General features: G+C 31.7%; 1 protein-coding gene across 24 annotated transcripts in view; it reads left to right on the forward strand.

The window, feature by feature from the left end:
• The window catches only part of Sox6 (SRY-box transcription factor 6), a 689857-nt gene that overhangs the window by 213710 nt on the left and 462015 nt on the right, over positions 1–14132 (forward strand). For 23 of the 24 annotated variants that reach the window (XM_087211270.1, XM_087211269.1, XM_021263841.2 and 20 more), the window contains one exon: positions 7161–7232. The gene's annotated coding sequence lies outside the window, so the exon portion shown is untranslated. Of the gene's footprint in view, positions 1–7160; positions 7233–8304; positions 13946–14132 lie in introns of those variants that run through there. The other variant, XM_087211290.1, reaches the window with a different exon arrangement.

Raw genomic sequence — 14132 nt, forward strand, 5'->3', positions numbered from 1 at the left:
GTGACCAGGAAAAGAAAAATTGCTTTAAAATTGTAAGGGAACATGAGCAATCAATCCAGCAGCTGCTAGATGATGCAAGGAAGAATAACATAAGACTGATTGGAGTCAATGAAGGAACAGGAGAGAGTGCAGTAGACATAAAAAAACTGTCCACAGAAGTGATGGCAGAAAACTTCCCAAGGAGGGGAAAAGAACTTGACATACAGATAAGTAAGGCATATAGGACTCCAGCTAGCCTTGATCAAAAAAAAATCTACACATAGGATTCTAGAAATCCAACAGAAGAACAAAATTCTACAAGCAGTGAGAGAAAAGAAACAAATCACATACAAAGGAAAGCCCATCAGAATCACAGAAGACTTCTCAATTCAAACCTTCAAGGCAAGAAGAGCTTGGAGTGATGTATTTCAAGCCCTAAAGGAAAACAGCCTCCAACCCAGATTGATGTACCCTGCAAATCTATATTTCAAAATTGATGGAGAAATAAGATACTTTCATGACAAAGAGCACCTCAGGAACTTCATGAACATCAAACCAGCACTCCAAAATATTTTAGACAATACCCTAGGAAAAGACAATGAGGATCACAACCCCAGGAAACCCAGCAGAATGAATCCACTGGGCATGACAAATTAAATGCAAAGAGGGAGAATCCAACAAAAAGAAAAAGTCATGACAAGGCTTTTAAAACTTTTGACTTCATCTCCCTAATGAGTGTATAATTCAATCTTGTTATTGTACTGATTAGTATTTTTCTGATTCTAGAGTTGCACACCTTTTCTTGTGCTATACTGGCTGTTTATCATCTTTTTATGTCTACTTTTTAATTGGGTTGTCTATTAATGAGCTCTAAGAATTCTTCATATATTCTGGTCATAGGTTATATGCATTATAAATATGGTGTGTTTAAGGACTACTTTTCATTTTAATGATGTCATTTAAAGTTCTAAATTTTGATGGAATCTCATGTATCAATTTTTTTCTTTTATACATCATGTTTTTTGTATCCTAGGCAGACCTTGCCTACCCTGAATTCATAACCATTTTCCCTTATAATTTCTTCTTAAATACTTTTAGGCTTTCATATTTAGATTCATAGATCCCTTCAAGTTATTTTCATGTATGGAAAAAAAGGGTTGAGGTTAATTTTTTATATACAAATACCAGGTGTTCTTGTGCCGTTTGCTGAAAACACTATCTCTTCCTTGGCTCTTGAATTGAGTTTATATTCTATAAAATGCTAATGTTAAATAATCTTTCAAAACTCAGTGGACCACATATGTGTGGTTCTATTTCTAGATTCTCTGTTTTATTCCAATGATCTATATGTCTTTCCTTACACCAACACTGCCTTGATTACTGTAGCTTTAGAAGAAGTCTTAAAATTAGGTACTAAACGTCTTCCAACACTGTTTTTTTTTTTTTTTTTTAACTTTTCTAGGTCCTTTGTACTCCTACATAACTTTTAAATTTCAATATCCAGTTCTTCATTTATAGCAAGTATACACAGACCTGAATTTTTATATATACCTTGTGTTTTCTAATCCTGCTAAATTCAAGTACAAGTTCTAGGGGCTCCTAGAGATTTCTTAGTATTTTCTCTGTAGATGATCATTTCATCTACATATAAATATTTTGCTTCTACCTTGCCAACCCTATCCTAATTGTGTCATTTTATTGCCAGACGATTTTGGTTGGGCCTAGGTTTCAAAGTTTAATGAACAGATAAGGAGTAAGCATATCTGCCCTTGTTCCCCAACTTAAGGAGAAAGCATTGAATGTTCTCCATTCATATAAGGTGTTCTCACTGGAAGTATGGAGCACATGTCTTTAATCTGTTGAGAAGGTTCTGTTCTACTTCTAGTCTCCTGATAGCTTTTACCGTGAACAGCTGTAGAATTTAGTCCAATATTTTTCTCCAACTAGTTACAGGATCATATGGTTTTTTCCTTTCCTCTGTTAAACTGATGACTTTTGGGGGTGGATCTTCCAAGGCTGAACCAACACTGCCATCCCTATATCAAAACCACTTTCTACAGACTGCCAGATCTGACTTCTAATAGTTTGTTTTGTTAAACAAATTTCTATCTATGTTCATACCTTTTTCTTCTATTATCTTTATCCAATTTTAGGATTAGCACAATGTTGAGTTCCTAAAATGAGGGGAAAAGTGTTTCTTCTTTTTTCTGCTTTAATGTTTGATATAATTTATCAGTTAAAATGTATATGAGCCTGTTGTTGTCATATAGGTCGGTTTTCAAGCTAGGAATATACTTTCTTTAATAGTTGCTATTCAAATTTTATATTTCCTCCAGAGTTATTTTCATTAATTTGTCTTCCAAGGTGCTTCTTAGAAGATGTCAAATTTATTTCAAAACAGTTTTTTGAAATATGCTTTCTATATCCTTTTAAATTCTGTAAAATCTTTGGTAATGTCTCCTAGATCTTGATTTTGTAATTTAAAAAATGGATATAAAAAAAGTAAAGATTTCTTCCCCCAAAATTGACGGGGAAGGAATAATTACAGTTTTAATGGAAAAATGATATAGTTAGAAAAAGTTTTTAGATTTTGCATATAAGATGTCTTTTGATAGTTCTCAGTTTTTATTTTGATATTTAGAAGGCCAGAGAACTAATTTTCTCCAAAATGTTAGTTGAGAAAATAAATTCTTTGAAGACAATTGTTTGAACTTAGTGGTTCTCTATATACATAATTAAATTAGTGAATCAATAAATTAAAGAAAGTTTCTCAATTCTTAAGCTTTAGATATATAATGCTATAATTTAATATAAAGCTGGGTAAATTTTGCTACAGGTATTTTTGGAAGGATTTTAGCGTTTTAAATAATACTTTAGAATCATTGACTCTCCAGGTTGGAAGCGCCTTTAATCCAACTGCTTATTTGATGCTGAAATCATCTTGCTAAATCAAATAATAAAAAGAAAGGTGGTGTGTGTGTTAAAAAAAAGAAATGGGTGTGGCTTAAAGACAGCATTAAACAAGATTAAAAAATTTAGCTTGAAAGCTTTTACAGTCTAATTATATGGGGAGGTGGCAGTGTTTTTATTTGCTATTTACCTTTGATCTATGAGCTATTTTTGGTAGAGTAGGATATGCTTTTGTGAAAATGTTTAGTTTCTTCATTTGCTGTCGGATACTTGTTTGAAGTTGCCCTGTAATTCTGAGTTTTTAAAACAACTGATATTAATATTTGGGTTTTGCTTTTGAACTAAAAGTAAGTTATCCTAGATTTGATTCTTTTTGACTATATAAGTGACATACTGAATTTTGAAATAGATTTATTGTTTTGGAATACATCAGACCTGTTACGTATAAAAAAACTAAATAACACCCATTCATAACAATAAGAACATAAAATAAACTTGCAGTTCACTCTCAAATGTTAACATTTTTATTAAATTGTACTTTACTTTGTAAAAAAAATGTATATATACATTTGAATTTAATTTCCTACAAATTGTTTCTAACTATACACATTGTATTTTTATTCAAAATATATTGAGGCTATCCCTTTATGTCAATAAATATTGATTTATATCATAATTTTAAGTAGTTACAGAATTTTAAATAGTTACAGAATAGTGTTATAGTGGATGTACAATTATTTATTCAATCAATATATTATTTTCAATTTTTGGCTATTATACAAATGCTATAATGAACACATTTTTAAACATTTTATGATTAGTTCTTTAGGATAACTTTTGGAAGTAGCATTGTACATTCAGAGGGTGTTAACATTAAAAATGTTAGCATTTACTGTTAAATTGTTGTTCAGGAAAGTTGTACCCAGTTTATAATCTCATCAGTGACATATGAGAATTGTTATTTTCTCACATCCTCAACAGTACCACTTTTATCCAGTTTATGAAATATTTTGCTGATATTGTAAAGAAAATATTTCATTTACATTTCTTTGATTATCTGGGAGATTAATGTTTTATGTTAACACCTTTATTTTGTTGGACATTTGTATTTCTTCATTTTACATTCTTCTTTAGATTCTTTATGCATTTTTATATTGAAGTGTTTGTAGCAGTCCATTTTTATTAATGTATGTGTGCAATTATGTTCAAATTGGGGAACCAGTATGGGCATTATAACATATCTTGATCATTTTTAATCCCTTTACCCCCTTCTCTCTTAGCTCTCTGTGATCTTCTTCCCATCTCCAAGGGTCTTCCTTCTAGTTTCTTATCATCTCTTTATTGCATTAATTTGTATTTTAGGTTTCTCATATAATAGAAACCATGCGTTATTTAACTTACTATGCCTGAGTTGTTTTTCATAGCTAAATGGCCTCAAGTTCCATCCATTTTCTTGCAAATCCATTTCCATACTTTATGCCTGAATAATATTCCACTGCATATATATATATATATATATATATATATATATATGTATTTTTTAGTTTAATAAAGTTAGAATGTGTAAAAGACTTGACAGTGGTATGAATCAAGCCACCACCATGGTTAGATGTAAAAGCCTATGGCGCAGGTTGGATTATTGATTGAAATCCTTGAGGGGGAAGACCATTTAAAAAAATGTTTACATTTTGTATTGTTACTTTCCAGTATAGTTCCTAGCCCACGATCACTACTTGCTGAATAAGCAGAAAGGATTGGATCAGTCCATATGTGATTGGGTGTTCTGAACACTGCTTTTTAAAAAAGACTATGATTTTCCAGAATAGATGGTGATTTGCTCTGGCATTCTTTTTTATACTTCTTACTTTTGTGCTACTGCAGGACCAAAGTGACCATGTTTATTTTTGGAAATATTTTCTTTAGCGTAAACTCTTTTTAAAGAAGTAGTTTACAATATGTGTGCATTAATGTTTATTACAAAATATTTCTTCTTTATTCCTAAATTCTCTGTATAAATAAATATTCATTAAAGTAATTTTTCCCTTATAATAATGAACTCTGTGACCTTAAGAACTTACTTTCTTTTAATTATTTGCTCTAGACTTCACCAGTAACTTCAGTCAGTTCATGATATAATTCAGTGTTGCTTTTAACTTATGTAGTAGGACTGTTGATGAGACACGTGAAATTTATTTACTTTCTATTGGTATATATTGAAACATTATTTGCCTTGAATGTCTGGAATCTGACTTACTTTAAGATTAAAAGCATTTCTAGAGTTAGCGTCTTAACTCCTATAGTCCAATGCTTGTAAACAATTAGATCTATCTTAGCCACAGTTTTTTCTGGTTGCATTTTCTTTTACACTCCCCTCCCACTGTTTACATGAAGATGAAGGAATGAGATATATCATGTATTTTGTATAATTCCAATTCATGCCCTTAAAAGAATTAATTGCCAGTAAAAAAAAAGGTTTGATATTTTTACATATGCAAAGACTAAACCCTTTTAGATATACAGGATTTTGCTACAGATTTATTTTGTGGTTAATTTCTTTACAAAGAAATTATAATGTACAATTCAGGGGAAATAAAAAGTGAAAATAGCTTTTATTAGACCCAGTACTTTTGCTGGTCTTGGACATTTAAATAGTGTGAGCAGGTAGGGTTATGTGGTGTCCCAGATAAAATTACTTTCCCAGCCAGAGCCACAGAAAGCCAAGAAGTAGAAAAGGATATAATATCCCAAATTAATGTTAGAACTACTTTCCCCTGCCCAGAGTCTTCTTGCTTCTGTGGAAGTGAGCATTATCAGTTTGATGCAAACCGATGAAACCAGATTGGGGAAGGTTTCAGACACCATTCCTTTTAAAAACAAGGTGATTTAGTGAGGAAACCTAATGGATATATTAGCCATTCATATTTATTTATTTGGTACCGGGGTTCGAACTCGGGTCCTTGCGCTTGCGCAGCAGGCGCCAAAACCACTGAGCTAAATCCCTGGCCCCAGCCATTCATATTTAAAGCTCTCCACCTGCCCAGACCGTTATTATCTATCAATTGTGACTAGAAAATGAATAAATTTTCTGGGTCACTTAGGTAAAATGATATTTTAGGGACTCGTGAAAGGTTGGGTTAGGTATTTACTTCATATCCTAATTTAGTTTCAAATGCTGATACATAATATGTTAAGGCCATTTGTGCTGTAACTACAAAGTTAGGCACAGTGGTTCCTGTTAATGCTGTTGATCAACATTTCTTTTCCCAGAAAGAACTTTGTTTAAACCTAGTTAGATCTGTCTAACCTAGATGTTTACTGGCTATATTTTAAAAAATGCACAACGAATCAAACCAATCCCCAGATCCTAAGAAAGATTCTGACCTAAATTAGAAACTCAAGCTCCCTTATTATTTTCATTTGAGCACTACTCATAGCCATCCTCTTTCTGGAAAGAATACAATTTCTGCAACAAAGTTTCTTTGTTTTCATGGAACTAAAAATGTGCTGTATTTAGACCAAACAATAAAAATAAATTACCAAACTACCTTCTAATGCACGGAGGTTCTGGAGAAAGGAAACCATAGATATTTAGGAGGATGAAGTGATTCATTGTGCTAAACATTTTTTTTTGGTACCAGAGATGGAACTCGGGACCTTGCATTTGCCAGGCAGGTGGCAGAACCACTGAGCTAAATCTTCGACCCTATGCTAAAGATTTTTATATGGCTAGTTTTGTGTGTTTGAGTTGCATCTGTTACCTCTCAGCCAACATTAAAGTGTGTACAACCAAAACAATTTTGAATTGAATTATAGCACATACAGGCCTCAGGATCTAATGGGTCCATGCCTTAGTAGATCAAAACTTACTTCCTTTCTTATTTGACCTATAAAGTATTTCTGTTGAACATATTAAAGATGTTCTCTACAAAGCTAATTCATTTTAATTTGCAAACCTAAATGTTTTTCAAATGTAATTTTTCTTACTCCTGCATTTTCAAAATCTCCCCTTTAGTTTTACTTATTTGTACTTTTAAACACTTATTACTGACAATTTTCCAAAGAGCCACAACAGATGTGGATATTGTATTCTTAGATTCAGAACGATGAAATAATTGTTTCTTTGGCATCATGATTTTGCTGTTAGAGTAGATGAGGACAATTGCTTGAATTAAAAATAGTATGACTTATAGCCAGAATATATACTTTTTAAATAAAACACATAAATACAACTTACTTATCCTTTTTTTTTCATTTTGTGTCTAAATTTTCAGGTCACTTTCATGAATTCAAAGGCAATTTACCAGTGATTTCTGGGTGCTGGGGCTGACTTTTTGTGTGTAATTGTAAGTATTTATTTATTACTTTTGTTACTATTTAGTGTAATAGTCATAGTATATAAATAAGTTCTTAACTCCCCTTATATGTGAATTTTTATTAGTTTTTCTGGTGTTTTGTAAGCATTATAATTTTTCATAAATTTTTTCTTAGGAAGAGCATAGAAAAATGACAGCTTAAAAAAACCTGTTTGTTGTAATTCTCAATGAAATAACACAATGTAGGGCCCATTACAATAAGACTAAAGAATATTTTACTTTTTGAGAATAGAGCCCAACTATAGGAATGTGTTCCGTTAAAGATTCTAGTCCATATACACATGAATAATTTACTCTGATAACTTCTTACATTTCTGGCTATCTGGACTTGAAAAGTGCTATGTGCTTGTTCTCAGAGAAATGATATGAGATGATAGAGAATTCAAAGAGCTGTCAGTGCATAAGGAGATTATGCTAAGGAACCAAAGACTCACTTGGTGAAAGTATAGTATACATCAAAATGTTTGTATCTCTGTCCACTTTCCCATCCCCAAAATACAGTCTATTCCCTAAATATATTTTCTCTGAAAAGTAGGTAAATTTTAAGAAAAAAATTGAATAAACTTTAAAGATCTATTCAAGTATTTTAAATTAATTGATGCATATTTATGATATGGAAATAGTTGAAAGTCTATGGCAGGTATTTAAAAATGTCTCTGTGTATATAAGTCCACATATCAGTAATTTGATTTTAAAATATATTTATATGTGTATATTGTTGTAAACCGTTTGGATTTATAGGGCTTTTTAACGTTTGATAACAGCAAAAACATAGGAAAATTTTCCTTTTTCAATGTACTGCTATAAAGAAGTTTAGAGAAAATATTTCTATGAAAGTATTTGAAAAAATGTTATAAGTTAAAGTGATTCAATATTTAAATAGAAAGCAGTGAAAATTTAATTTACAATCAGGTTTACCTTCAGTAGTGATAATATTGATTTGGTTAGGCATTTTGAACCAACTTTAAAAAATATGTGTGTAATATTTAATGTATGTCAGTATACTTTGTATTTTTTAATGATTTAAGAATGAATAAATTGTTAATTTTATGAAATTGTATCAATTTACATTTTGTTATTTGAAAACTTAATTCTTGCTTAAAATACAAAATTGTATAAACTACATGGTTCATTTGAATTAAATATAAGCTTTTAATTTATGCAAGTTATAATGGAGAGGGTTAGGAGGCAAAGAAGATGGAGAAAGAAATATAAAGTATCTTTGAATGGCTCTTGGTGAGAACAGAATTGTAAAGAGCAGAATTTATCCTATTAGAAATCTGAGTGAAGGGAAATAATTTTGAGCTGTTCAAATCTTATCGCAGGTGCTTTGTCCTTTCTTTTATTTCTTTCTCTTTTCCTTCATATTATTCAATCATTTTATTAAGTAAATTTTAATGATGATTCAGGTGGCAAATAGAGTTACCATCATTTTAACCAAGTGAGTCTTTATTATAATTTACATTTCTTCTCACCCAAAGGCTTTATTTCCTGAATTCACCTCCCCCAACCTTCCACCCAAGATACACATAGATTAATTTTGAATGGAAGTGATCCAATTAGCTGAAAATTTTTCTGGTGATCTAATAAAAGGAAAGACTAAAATTAGAAGAGGAATTGTTGATAGAAATTTTTATTTTGTGTTGCTAAGTCTGGTCTCAATATCCTGTGCTCAAATGATCTTCCTACCCTAGACTCCTGAGTAGCTGAGATTAAAGACATGCACCTCCCACCCCTCACTGGAGATCAAACCCAGAGCCTCATGCATACTTGGCAAGCATTCTACCACTGATCAACATCCCCAGTATATATATTTATATATATATATATATTTATATTTTCTGGAGTTTAGCTTAAAAATCCAAAAAAATTTCTGCAGAACCTTCTTATTAAAGAGATTCAGCAGAATGCTATGACTGAAATAAATGAGATATAACTAATATGACATTCAGAATGTTTGTGTTTCTATTTCTTTCATTATTGTGGAAACTGTCTATCACTTTCACTAAATGATGGGGCAGCTAAAACAATGGAAATATTAATCTGGTTAGACCTAAGAACAAGCAAATGGGATCAGTGACAGAGGCTTTTATGAACTTTAATTTCCATGCTCTGGAACTGCTTATGTGCTACATGATCTAAGGCAGAAAGTTATACCTCATGGTTATGGGAAGGTTTCTCAGTAAGGTGTACAGAAGCCAGACTGTGAGATAAGGAAGGTGGGATATTGTTTGCACATCCATAATGAATGGGCCACACCAAGAGTGTGTGAGAACCGATTGGAATCTTACCTACTCACATCTACTGCCCAGGTCAAAAGAGGAAAACAGAGTGAAGAGACATGACTATCTTTTCAGAAGCTACATCTTATTCTAATCATTTTTCCCTTAAAAAACAACAACAAACAACTAGTTCTTTTCCCAAAGTAGGCCTCATGTAAGAAGACTTTGTTTTGCCTTTCAGTATTCTAATTTAATTTTCTATCTTTAATGAAAAAATAATTGTGTAAGTCTGATGACTGAGTTTTACCAGGGCAATAAATGATTGCTTAAATAAAACAAAACTAACAAAACAACAACAACAACAACAAAATCAAAGATTGTTTACTGAGTACTTGGCTTTTTCAGATTACCCAAGCAACTTTAACAATTTGATAATGAATTCCCTTTTATAAAACTCTGTCTCAGTTCGTGGCCTCTAATAGCAACCTTTCCTCCAAGGTCTCTGACAAGGATTTTATTGTCTGATACAAAAACCGATAATTATTTAACCAAAGGTTCGAGGAAATAATAACAGTATCTAAAGTTGCTATAACACTTGATTTTGGACACATTAAATTGGCTAAATTTCATGAAAACTGTAGGATGTGTAAGAATTATCTTCGTTTTTGCACAGTAGCAGGGCTCAAACCTGAATTTACGGTGTAAATTCAGTACTATTTTCATTAGTACCATCTTTGGTATTTGGAGAGAGAATTTTAGCTCTCTTTTTGTCTTTGTTCACTCTCTTAGTTTTTACTTGGCTGCTGGATAAATATTTTTGAAAAGTTAAAATAGTGACAGGAGATTGAGAGAGCCTTCTATCACTTCATTTTTTTGTTTGTTTGTTTTTGTATTTTTTTTCATACTGCTGCAGCATTTGGTCCTTCTTGACATTTTCCTACTCTTCGGAAACTGCCACATACCATGCTTCAACTGAAATTTTTTGAGTTGCATAGATTTTTAGGAAACAAACAAAAAGAATCACAAATTCATGCCTTTGTGGTATTTTAAAATGGAAAGAAATCTGTTTCAAACTGAGCATAGCCCACCAAAGCTCCCTCTGTGAGAACATCTGTGATTTTAAGGACAAGTAGGTCTAAGTGCATTATCTTTAAAAAATATTATTCCAGGCTAATCTTGACATAGACCAGGTAAATAAAAAAGATGAGCTGTGAAAATCCACAAATAGGGCTTGAATGCCATTTTCCATGACAACGGGAGCTGCCCCACGAAAGCATTAATGCTGAGAATGTAAGGAATTTAAAATTGTGCCCTCTCAGTTTTACAGTTGTGTGCTCATGTTAATTAGAGATACACTGACATTTGAAGTTTCTACATTAATACACACAGCTACTATACATTGGTGAACTTGTGGCCAGAAATCTACTTTAATTGAAAGGAGTTTGCTAATCTGAATGTGTATATCCATTACATTTTAAGCTTTTAAGTTTTATATACTAGTATCCTTAGATACTTATTCTTTATGCTCTTTCTACTTTCTGTTTCTAATTTATACCTGAAAGGACATCCTGGCCTAATTTTAATCTTCTAGTGGTGTTTTGGAGTGTTATTGATGGAATTTTGAGAAAAAATGTTTTTAATAGTGTCTTTTATTTGCTGTAGTTTTGAATCTCTTCTCTCTCTGACTCTAAATTGTTGGTTTTCTTGCAAGCCTTTTAAATGGCCTGCCATGGAAATAAGGTGGGATTTAGATTTATGGAATTTACTTCACTATCTATGTTTAAGCACAAAAAAGCTACTCTTTACTGTCACATTATAGTTTTAGCTGGGAAAAGCCCAGTAGTAGAGACTTTGATAAAATGAGTAGTAAAAATTATTCTGGTTTTTCCAGTAGAGCTAAGTTTCATTCTTCTGTCTTCCACCATGCATCTTAATTTTTTATTTGTAAATATGATCACAATAGCTTGAAGCCTTTGTGAGGTAACTTTACCCCTAGAATTTTTGCTTTATCTGTTTTACATTCAAAAAATGACCTTACAACTACTTTTTGCAATCGTGTATTTCTTCAGAATCTTCTTGTCAGGACTTTTAACTTTATTGTGTTGTGCTTGTTGTTTAGTGAAACGCCCTCATTTATATTTTGGACCAATCCCTGAGTATTACACAAGACCAGTTAGAAAGAAAGTTCCTTTTTGTAGCAACAGAACAAACTGCTTTAGAAAGTTAGTAATACTCAGAACTTCATTAAACCATTTTATTGTACTTTTAAACTACTGAGACCTGGAACCATTAAAACTTACTAAGTACTATTATTATTATAGCCTATTTTACTCTTTATTACTTTTTTTCACTGTACCAAGTTCCTCTGTTCTTTATTCTTTCATGTTGCTCACTACATATTATGCCATCACAGCACATTTGGTAATTTCAAGTTAATTGCTCAATTATCAGTGACAGTCATGAAGCACTTGAAACATGCGCAGTGGAAGATTTTTTAAATTTCAAAATAAGTTGGTGTGTCATAATCTTAAATGTGAAACATGCCAATATCTGCAGGCATAAAAATACACAGCCTGAGCTAGGCATTTCAGGGAAGGCAAAAACCTACTCTTAAAATCAGGGCTTTTGTCTGTCATTGAAGTGTTTCATCTTTGCTAATTTCAAACAACATGTCTAAATTTGATCTTGGTTTTTACTTTGCAACTCTAAAAATTTGGTTGTGGTTTATAAAGGAAAAGTAAAGTAAAACAGCATTGATTCTGTTTGAGCATTTTATTGGAAATTTACACTATTGTTCACTGTAAAGTAGAATTTGGTGTGAGATGAATCCATGTTGGATGCCAATCAGGAAAGTTGGCTTATTAATAAAGCAAAATAGTTTCTTATAATAGTTATTCATTTATTCATAAGGTGAACCTATATTCAGAGACAGTGTTAGAATGAAGGTTGTATACTGAGGATTTGTTAATATTGGAAAAAACCCCACAAAAGAACAGTGAGATTTGGGGACTTATTCTGAATCCTACAGAGTAATAGTCTCAGATGCTTTCAAGATAGCTTACACATTATGACAAAATAATTATTGTAACTTTTGGCAACTAGGCAAGTTATGATTAAATTTTTGCATTAGTATTCAGTTTAGGGTTTTCTCTAAACTAATGTAGTGCCAACAGCTCCTTTTTAGATGCTATTATGGTTCTTTCACATTTTTATAGTACTGTAGTAAAGCTGAATTTACTGGCTACATTTGAAGGTGGAGTAGGACTGCACAAGAGTCAACATTAAAGTGATTCAGTGCCTGTTGGAGAAAAATTCTTCTTGAGTTTAGAAACAATGTGGAGCTTAGGGGCAATTTTCTAAGAGCTGCTAATAAATATGAATATTTGTCCTAAAATCTGCTCTTTGAACTTGTTTTTAACCAAGAAAACAGGCTTAATCATTTTCTAGTACTTGTCATAACTTTAATTAGTATTGAAAGGATTAAATAAAAATAGAGAAGAAATAAAACCATCATTTGAGCTGGGTAGTAGTCTCAAATATAAAGTGAGAGAATGTAAATAAATGCACTAGTTGTGCACAGCTAGCTATTTTATGACGTAATGATCTATAAGATGTGAAATACCGTCTGCCTGTTATTCAGGAAAAAGTAATGTATTACTGGAAAAATTTAAGTAACTATTTAGTTTATAAAGATTGCATAATCAACAAAATCTATTTTGTTGTATCTTATCTTTAACCATTTTTAGCATAGCTTTATAAAAGTACATATTTTATGTTATTTTGGAATTTTTCTATATACTTACCATTTCACCATATTTTTACCAGTTCCAAACTATCAAAATGTGAGTTACAAATTGCCAGTAAATGGGCCAGGGGGATTTAGTTCAGTGGTTCCACTGCCTGCCTGGCAAGCACAAGGAACTGAGTTCAATCCCTGGTACCAACAAAAAAAGAAAAAAAAAAGGAAAAAAAATTGCCAGTAAAGGTAAAACATTCTGTGCATTTTCTGTATATCACTTACATATGTCTTGCTGAAAGCTTTAACAAATACAAAGCAATAATAGTGAAAAAGATTAATTTGCAGTGCATCTCCTTCCATATATGACTGGTAAAAGAGACTTATTCTTAATGTTTAATCAGTTAAAAACATTTATTCATATGATGTAATACTGATTATTATTATTATTTGCTTAGCATTAAGGTCTTGGAACAGTGCTTACAAAGGAAGAAAAGATGGTCTCTAACCTAAGGGCTTAAAACTTGATGTGTTACTAGAGAGTTTATGTGGGTGGAGTTTTCTTTGGATACGAACTTTACTGGAGTTAGCTCTTTCTCTTTCTTTTCAGCTCACAGTTTCATGTAAACTTAAGTGAATGAATTCATTAATAAAAGTAGATTTTCTGTTTTTATTTCACCTCTGGCCTCTTTTATACCTTTGGAACACACAGGCACAACAAAAAGGTATGTTTGACAGTTAATTATTATTTTTCCTTTTTTGATTCTGGCATTGCAAAGAATTAAGCAACAGCATTAATGGAATCCAAGTCTGCAGAATACAGATTCTTTTTCTTCTTAAGAAAAAAGTTAAGCAGTTTTGTAACAGACCTATGGCTTGGTTTTACTTTGTGTACTAGTATTGAGTTTGATT

The sequence above is a fragment of the Heterocephalus glaber genome, unplaced genomic scaffold (genome assembly GCF_053883595.1).
Source record: "Heterocephalus glaber isolate CG9 unplaced genomic scaffold, H.glaber_assembly_v1.0 deba00001428, whole genome shotgun sequence".
Taxonomy (NCBI): Eukaryota; Metazoa; Chordata; class Mammalia; order Rodentia; family Bathyergidae; genus Heterocephalus; species Heterocephalus glaber.